This window comes from Argopecten irradians, chromosome 6 (genome assembly GCF_041381155.1).
Source record: "Argopecten irradians isolate NY chromosome 6, Ai_NY, whole genome shotgun sequence".
Taxonomy (NCBI): Eukaryota; Metazoa; Mollusca; class Bivalvia; order Pectinida; family Pectinidae; genus Argopecten; species Argopecten irradians.
The window spans coordinates 279371-287313 of NC_091139.1; the positions used below are offsets into that span (position 1 = coordinate 279371).

At 36.9% G+C, this 7943-nt stretch overlaps 1 pseudogene; it reads right to left on the reverse strand.

Annotated features, from left to right (window-relative positions):
• Positions 1 to 929: 929 nt before the first annotated feature.
• Positions 930 to 6754, reverse strand: LOC138326132 (uncharacterized; annotated as a pseudogene).
• Between the last annotated feature and the right edge of the window lie 1189 nt (positions 6755 to 7943).

The window sequence follows — 7943 nt, forward strand, 5'->3', positions numbered from 1 at the left end:
ATTAGGTTATGAAAAATATACCAGAGTTTGAAGTCATTTCATGATTTTAGTCTATTTGACCCCTATGACCTGGAATAAAGGTCATGATTATTAATTAAGAAACCTTGGTAGTTCATTGTATAATATATACTGGCAGTTAAAATGAAATTAGGATGCTTAATTTTCCTCGAGGGAAACACAATGTTTTATTTCTCAGCCAGAAACAGGACTATACACATGAGATATAATAATATTCATTATTTAGCATTAGGCCAAAATATGTCTGTTTAGGGTGAATAGGGTCGGTGGGTCGGAAGGATTTTTTAGTGTCTTTCACTTTAAAATAATGGCCGGAACTGGAGTCCGAGATCGAAATCCCGACTCGTAGAAAAGTATAAAAAAATAGGGTCTGGGGTAAAAAAAATAGGGCCAGTCGGGTAACCCTAAACAGACCTTTATTGTTTTTGGCCTTATACTTTGAGATACTGTACAGCTCGAAAATGACTAAATTACAAAATTATCTCCCTCTATTCAGTCCCACTGTGGTTTCTGTATTAAATTAAATATGATCCATGAAAAATATTTATTTTCGCAATGTTACAGCATTGTAAGTATAGGGGCCGCAAATAAGAAATTGGTAATAATAGACAATATCGGTCGGGCTAAAAATTGATTATAATTACATACATTTCTATATTTTTGCTATTCTTTTAATTGTATTCATCACTATGCCAGAAAATATACCTAAAAATTAACAAATAAGCAAATTACCTCCATTTTTTTCAATCCCAGTGAAATTTTTTTTTATGTGAACATGTTAAGAATGAAGTATTAAATTGAAAGCAACCCTCTTAAAGTCAGCTTTCATTGTTCATCCTTAAATGTATGTAGTACCATGCATCAATGACAACAGATATGTAGTACACATGCATCAGATGAAACATGCCTTATATAAAATGTTTAATGCTACTGAAAAAAATGGAGGCGTCCATCTTTCTAATTTTGTTCTTTCTCTGGATCATGACATTTGTAGGACCATTTCCATGCGCTGACTGTCGATTAGTGTTTTTTGTAGGAATTCTAGATGTATAGCTATTGTACATCTGAATTCGAAACACATAATTATCATGTTGTAAATCCTTGGATTTCAGCTGTAGGACATGAAAGTCAATTAACTAAATTCCTGACCCGGCCCCGGGTCAAAATACCATAATAGTGAAATGACCCCCCCCAATGGTAAAGTGAACCCCCTCTTCTAAATAGCATTGCCGTGGTAAATTAAACACAAACACACCCTACTAGAACGCTTCCCAATACTATACTATAATGTCAGTTGTCTATTACACTATAATACTTCCTTATACTATACATGTCAGTTGTCTATTACACTACAACACCTCCCTATACTATACATGTCAGTTCTCTATTACACTATAACACATTCCTATACTATATATGTCAGTTGTCTATTACTCTATAACACCTCCCTATACTATACATGTCAGTCCTCTATTATGTTAACGTGGAACAAGCGTCGGTTGCTTATTCGGGAAATGAAAACGGAGAATATTGAAAAGTTCTCTTTGCGGCGAGATGGCCAGACATTATCGATCCATGTGCAAGTTTCATCACCATTTGTCGATTTAGCGATCACCGGACTCTGAAATTCCCAGTAGAGTAATCCTTTGTGGTAAAGAATCAGAGACTTTCCGCCATCATCCCGGGTCAACGTATCTTTTTCCCTCGCTAGCTTCCTAAATTTCTCTAAACTAGCATCTGTCTGCTGTTCCTCCTTCAGATCCTGTACGCTCCCAAGATCACTCATGAAATTGGATACCTGTAGTGGTTTAAAATGCTTCGTGTTTCATTTCACTGCTGCTCTAGTCTGTACTGCATTGATGAAAGATCAACAGGAATAGCATCTTTCCATACTATCACGTCATAGAGAGGCGACTCAAACAAAAACGCTTCCGTCTCTCCTCTAAAGTATGGCGTGTTAATGTCGAAATGGGCGATCTGACAGATGAGTCGAGAACCATCAGCTAAACTGTAAGTTTTGGTCTTCTCAGTAATCTTCTCAGGGTCCACTAGACTTCGTCTAACTCCAACCTCATCACAACCCGAGTCCCGCTATACGGTTACAAGTTTACGACCGACTCGACCAAAGACCACTGGCATAGATGATGCTTTCGAATTACAGGCCTGACTCATCTTCGGAATACCGTGTTCATCGCTACTCACAGATTCCTGCACAATAGATGCTGCTTTCCCTTCCTTCAACTTATCGGACTTCTTCTTGCGGCAATCCGATGCAATATGTCCCACCTTCTTCCAATACAAACAAGTTATTTCATTTGCCATATCAGATGTGCCTCCAGACTACTTACCTTGCGAAAACATAGATGCTGAATGTCTGGATGTCGAGGATTTCTGACCCCCATGCTTGGCCTGGCCGCTTTAGACATCTCAAGATGAACTGCTCTGGTTCGTCTAGCTTCTGCATACTGATCTGCAAGGGTCGACATCTCGTCAATCGATTTTGGTATCCTTCCTTTAAGAACAACAACAAATCCTGATTGCAAACCTGGATGAACTGGTCCCTTATGACTAAGTCCTTCAAACCTTAATACGTCTTGTTCGTATTGGTGAGCTCGATCCATCTCTCCAAATAATTGTCCAGTCGAATAGCAAACTGAGTAAAGGTTTCTCCTCCCTGTGGTCGTGACGTGCGGACACTCTTGCTAAAACCCTCTTCTGTCTTGTCAAATCTATTCAGTAAAGCAACTCGTTGAAGTCAAGCGCCTGATCGACTGGCAATTGTGAAAACACCGCCAAAGAATTTCCCGTCAGTAGTGCGCTCAAGTTAGCTCTCCAAATATCTCGCTTCCATCTCTGAGCTGTCGCATATCGTTCAAACCGCTGAATTTACGCATCGATGTTGTCCCTTTCCTCGTTGAATGCGGGCAATTTAGGACCTTTACTCGCAGCATTGTCCCTCTGAGCCATATCCGGTTGTACCTGATGACCCGCCTGAATCAACTCCAGCTTACGCTTGCCTTATGTTCTTCCTCTGCTCTCTTGTCGGCTCTGTCTCTCGACTCTCTCATTCTGTTCAAAATATCTCTGATTTTGTCGTTCCCGTCTCTCTTGTTCACGATCATCCCTTTCCTTAGCTTGTTGCTCCTAAACAAAAGAACGAAGCTCCTAACCTTTCAATCCTAACTCCTTTCCAATATTATCAACTCAGTGAGTGACGACATCCTGCAAAGAATATAACTTACCAGTGCCGGAAATAAGAACAACAATAATAAGACATTAATACTGAACAACGAAGAACTAAGTACTACTTTGTACAAGAACTAGGACTTACCTGCTACAAAGCATGAACTTCCTTCCCATCAACTTACCTCCTTTCCGAAGACCACGTTCGCGTATACTAACGTACAGAAAAGAAGTGAAGTAAGAAGAAGTTCCTAACCGGAGTCCGTCAAACAATCTAACCTAATAGCGTAATCAATATAATCAGATTTCCATTCCCATACAAACTAACGATTGTTATCCCACCGCTGCCACAAATTTGTTAACGTGGGGCAAGCGTCGGTTGCTTATACGGGAAATAAAAACGGAAAATATTGAAAACAAAACAAAGATGATATTTATTTACAAATGGAATAAAAGTCATATGCGATAAATTTATACAAAACAGTCATACCCTCACTTACAAGCACACATTCAAACTGTTTCCCTAAAATGTCTTGATTATGTAGCCTCACATAAAGATCCAGTGACAAATAGCTGACAACTAGCTATTGAGGAAAAAACTCTCAAGCCAGAGCCTCAGCAGTATGCAGTCCAGAGTTAAGGAAGATGAACACCATCCATCCACCATCAATCCAGCTCAATCCAGAGCCCATAGAGTAATAGCTAACTTCATTTACGAGTGTACAAGACACGACAGGTATATAAGTTACGTTGTTCACAAACAACCCTCGCTGCAAGACCACCCTAGCTCACCATAGCTGAATTTGACCTTGATGGAGAATACATGTATGTTCCCGGTCGGTCCAGTTGCTTGGAATGTTGCTGGGATATCTAAAGCCTGGTCATGGCTGTTGGTTCCGTGGGCTTGCTTCCAACTCCCATTATGTGAAGCTACAAGTAATTCATTAACAATTATCATTTTTATTTTTCACACAAACTCCATGCATTCCCAATACATAATCATATATAGAACTTTACTGAAATTACACTTATTTAACTAATTATTTTACTAATAAGATGTAAACCAATTACTAAATGACATATATACCTATTATACAATGACAAACACTAATGTGCGGCTCCAAAATGAACAAAAAATACTATAAACAGGTATAACACTCAGAGTTGCTCTCATCGGCTTCCATACATTTTGCACCCCCGCGCGCACACATTACGCTTTACCGTTATAACAATAGAACTGGGCTTTATTTTAGTTTTATAATCGAGTGAAACCCGTGATACATAGTGATGAATTGCATATATAGTTACCAAACACATGCATTAAGTAAGTATACTATGTTAATATATATGATACATATTAAATGACATGAAATAACATAAATACAACATATTTCAATCTACTCGATAAACAATAGTCACGGTCGACTGGAGAACTGGAGCGCACAGATACCTGAATTGTCTGACTCGATAATATCAGGTACAATACAATAATACCAACTAAAACGGAATAGAAGTGAGGTAGAAAGAGTACTTACCACTGTCTGATGTCTGTGCCTGGCTCACAAATTATGGAATCTCCGATAAATCTTATTGTGCACGCGGACAAAGAAACATGTCCGTCACTACATAGCACCAGCCATGAACACCTACCCGTAACGTAGTTTCCGCCTAACGATACCTACCTATTTAAAACCCCAACTTATAATTACTGCGCTATTTCAAATACAACAGATACAACAAAATAACAACATAATAAGTACATATATAGTCCCAATTATACATGCTTCCGTGACATATTACACTATAACACTTCCCTGTACTATACATATCAGTTGTCTATTACACTACTAAAACACTTCCCGTTATAACATATTTGACAAATTTTTCATTTTCAACAATTAATTGTATACTTGATTGATTGTAATTGATTTTCTATCAATCGATTCCCTTATTTGGATGGATGTAGCCTTAAAAACAAGGCTACATCCAGCAATTTTGCAACAAAATTCTGAAAAAAAATTGTTATACGTTTCTCAAAGAAGTAAAAATAAGGAGGAACAAAAACCGGGGATTTGATTAAGCAAAAATTTGTATCAAGCAGATTCCTCTTAAGAAGGCTTTTCTGTATTATACATGTCATTTGTCTATATTTTGACACCCTCGCCCCACCCTCCCCTCCCCCCCCATAAAAAATAAATAAATAAAGAAAGAAAAAAACATGCCTCCCACTGCTAGCCATACATAATGTAGGTCTTAACTTGATTGGTATTTAGCCTTTACATGTACATTTTTGTATGAATAGAAGCAAACATATAAATTTTATATTGATGAAAAAAATAACTAGAGTATCCAAGTGCTATTTATTACGGATGAAAAAAATAGTGTAAAAAGCAAAACATAGTTAATGGTACAATACCTTAACCCGAAATGTCTTCAATTTTTAAAAATGTAACTGTATAATGAGAGAGATATATGATTTTTTAAAACCAATTTCCAAAAGTTATTAGTTTAGTAAAATATTATTTGTTCCGGAATTGACCGAGTGACTGAGAAATTTGGCTACTCAAACAATATTTTAGACAAATTAGAGAACATATTTTAGAATACATTTTTTACATAAAAAAATGTTTAACAAATCTTTAAAAATTAAGGTGGTCTCTGAAATGCTCAAAGCTGAAGAGGCTGTGAGTGTTTAACATTCAGTACATTCAATTTCTAAAAAACCTGCTGTTACTATGTCCCTCTCCCCCTCACTTAGGCCCTACACTTACAGTAACCTGTCTTAGCCTAATAAGCAATCTACAGTGTAAGTACGTACATATACGTGTCATGCAAAACTGCAATGCATATATAATAGTTGATCATATGATATTCATATCCCATGCCAAACTACCAGATTTTTCATGTCTGTCTTCTTTAGTTGTCAATACTTGTCACATATATTTAGTTTACGGTTATCTCTTGCCTGTCATTGCGTAATTTCCGCATGGACACGGTATGCTTGGTGGTATTTATTTTTATTTTAGACTAACATTACAGTACAGCTGATCAACAAATCATGTGTCAGCTGATAACGGGTAGACTATGGGTGAACTTTACTAGTACGTAGGTAGCAATTTAATCATATAATCAAGCAATATATTCGGAGAAAGATATTAAATCAACATCTATCTCAGAGTCTTTACAATACACTGTCAGTTTACGAGTTATTTTTATTCGTATCTAGCCTAGCCCTACTGTAGGCCTAACGCTTGATTCAGTCGCTGTAATGATCAGACTCGGTATTGTCAATGCATACGAAAAACAATCATAATAGACAACAGCAACTTCAAATATCAGATAGCGAATAATACTAACATTCGCCGATAGTGATATAACAAATTAAATACGTAAGTCACTAGGCCTACTTACCTGATATTGCCGATTGTAACTTGAATAGCGAGGCGACCTTCAACGTCCAAACCGGATACACAAGTGACACATGCACATTCCTCCTACCAGGTGGCGCTTGTCGTATGGCATTATTTTTGTGCGGTCGAAACAATATAAACATATTTACATCCCCAATACACCCAATCCGCAACAAATGTAAAGGCATCATTGCATTAAAAAGTACAAAATAATAATGAAATAAAATACAGATTTCATTAATAAACATGACTTATTTGTGAATAATTCGTCGGTCCAATCGGTCAGAATAGCTCAGAAGGAGCTACATACAGTTTGTAATCCAATGAGTTGGATTTGGTTGTTAACGGGATGACCCTTATCATTTTTGAAGTAATAGGTTTATTAAGGTATTTTGGGCGTCTATTGATATAATGTAATATACATGATGAGCGTTGGACATTAAGTAGCTGTAAACATTGGAACATTCCCTGATAATGTTTCTCTGTGGTGACTGTGTGTCTGTTTGGGTATTTAGGTATTTGGCATGTCCTTGTAGTTGATTCATGGTTACTTTCCACCACAGGTTTAAATAAGCAGGAGGAGTGAATGGAAGTTTCACGGAGAACTCCGCTGTAAAAGAAAGAGAGAATCACTACTGCATAGTTACTAGAAAGTCTCGAGAAGAGGTTGTAACCTTCATATTTTCAACCAACCAACAACATTTGAGAAGTCTGTCAGCCCCATCAATCAATCAATCTGGGGAGTTCGATGTCGAGGTGGTTTAGGTGTTGCTATGCTTTCATAAAGTAATGAATGCTACGTTGAATATAAAAGTAACACACTATCATGAAGGGTTTGATAATATTTTCTCAGCGACCCATTACTGTATATTTTCAAACATTTTGTCGATTGTCGGTGGCTATAAAATAGAAAAAGTCGCTGATACATTTATCGAGGGCTATGGTGGTAAAAATGCCATTTTTTTGCATTTAAAAATTAAAGAAAAATAATGCTATCAATAACGCATTTATTTTGTATCATAAACGTGAGTATGATACATTATGATTTATCAAAATGATCATATAGCTTGCACAATGTGAAATGCATAAGGTATATTTACCTACCACCGCCAACAACATGTAGTTATAATTAAATACCAGAGTGCTCTAATATTGGTAGCCATTTACACATAGTATGTTTGATAAATTAAGGTCCGCATGAAAACATTATAATTGCGACCATTAGACCGTGATGTTTTAAAGTACAAGGTAGTGTCCCCGTTTTACGCAAACCGGGGATATATTTAAACCATTGTTTTGCTTACCGTATCAAATTCCAAACTAATTCGATCT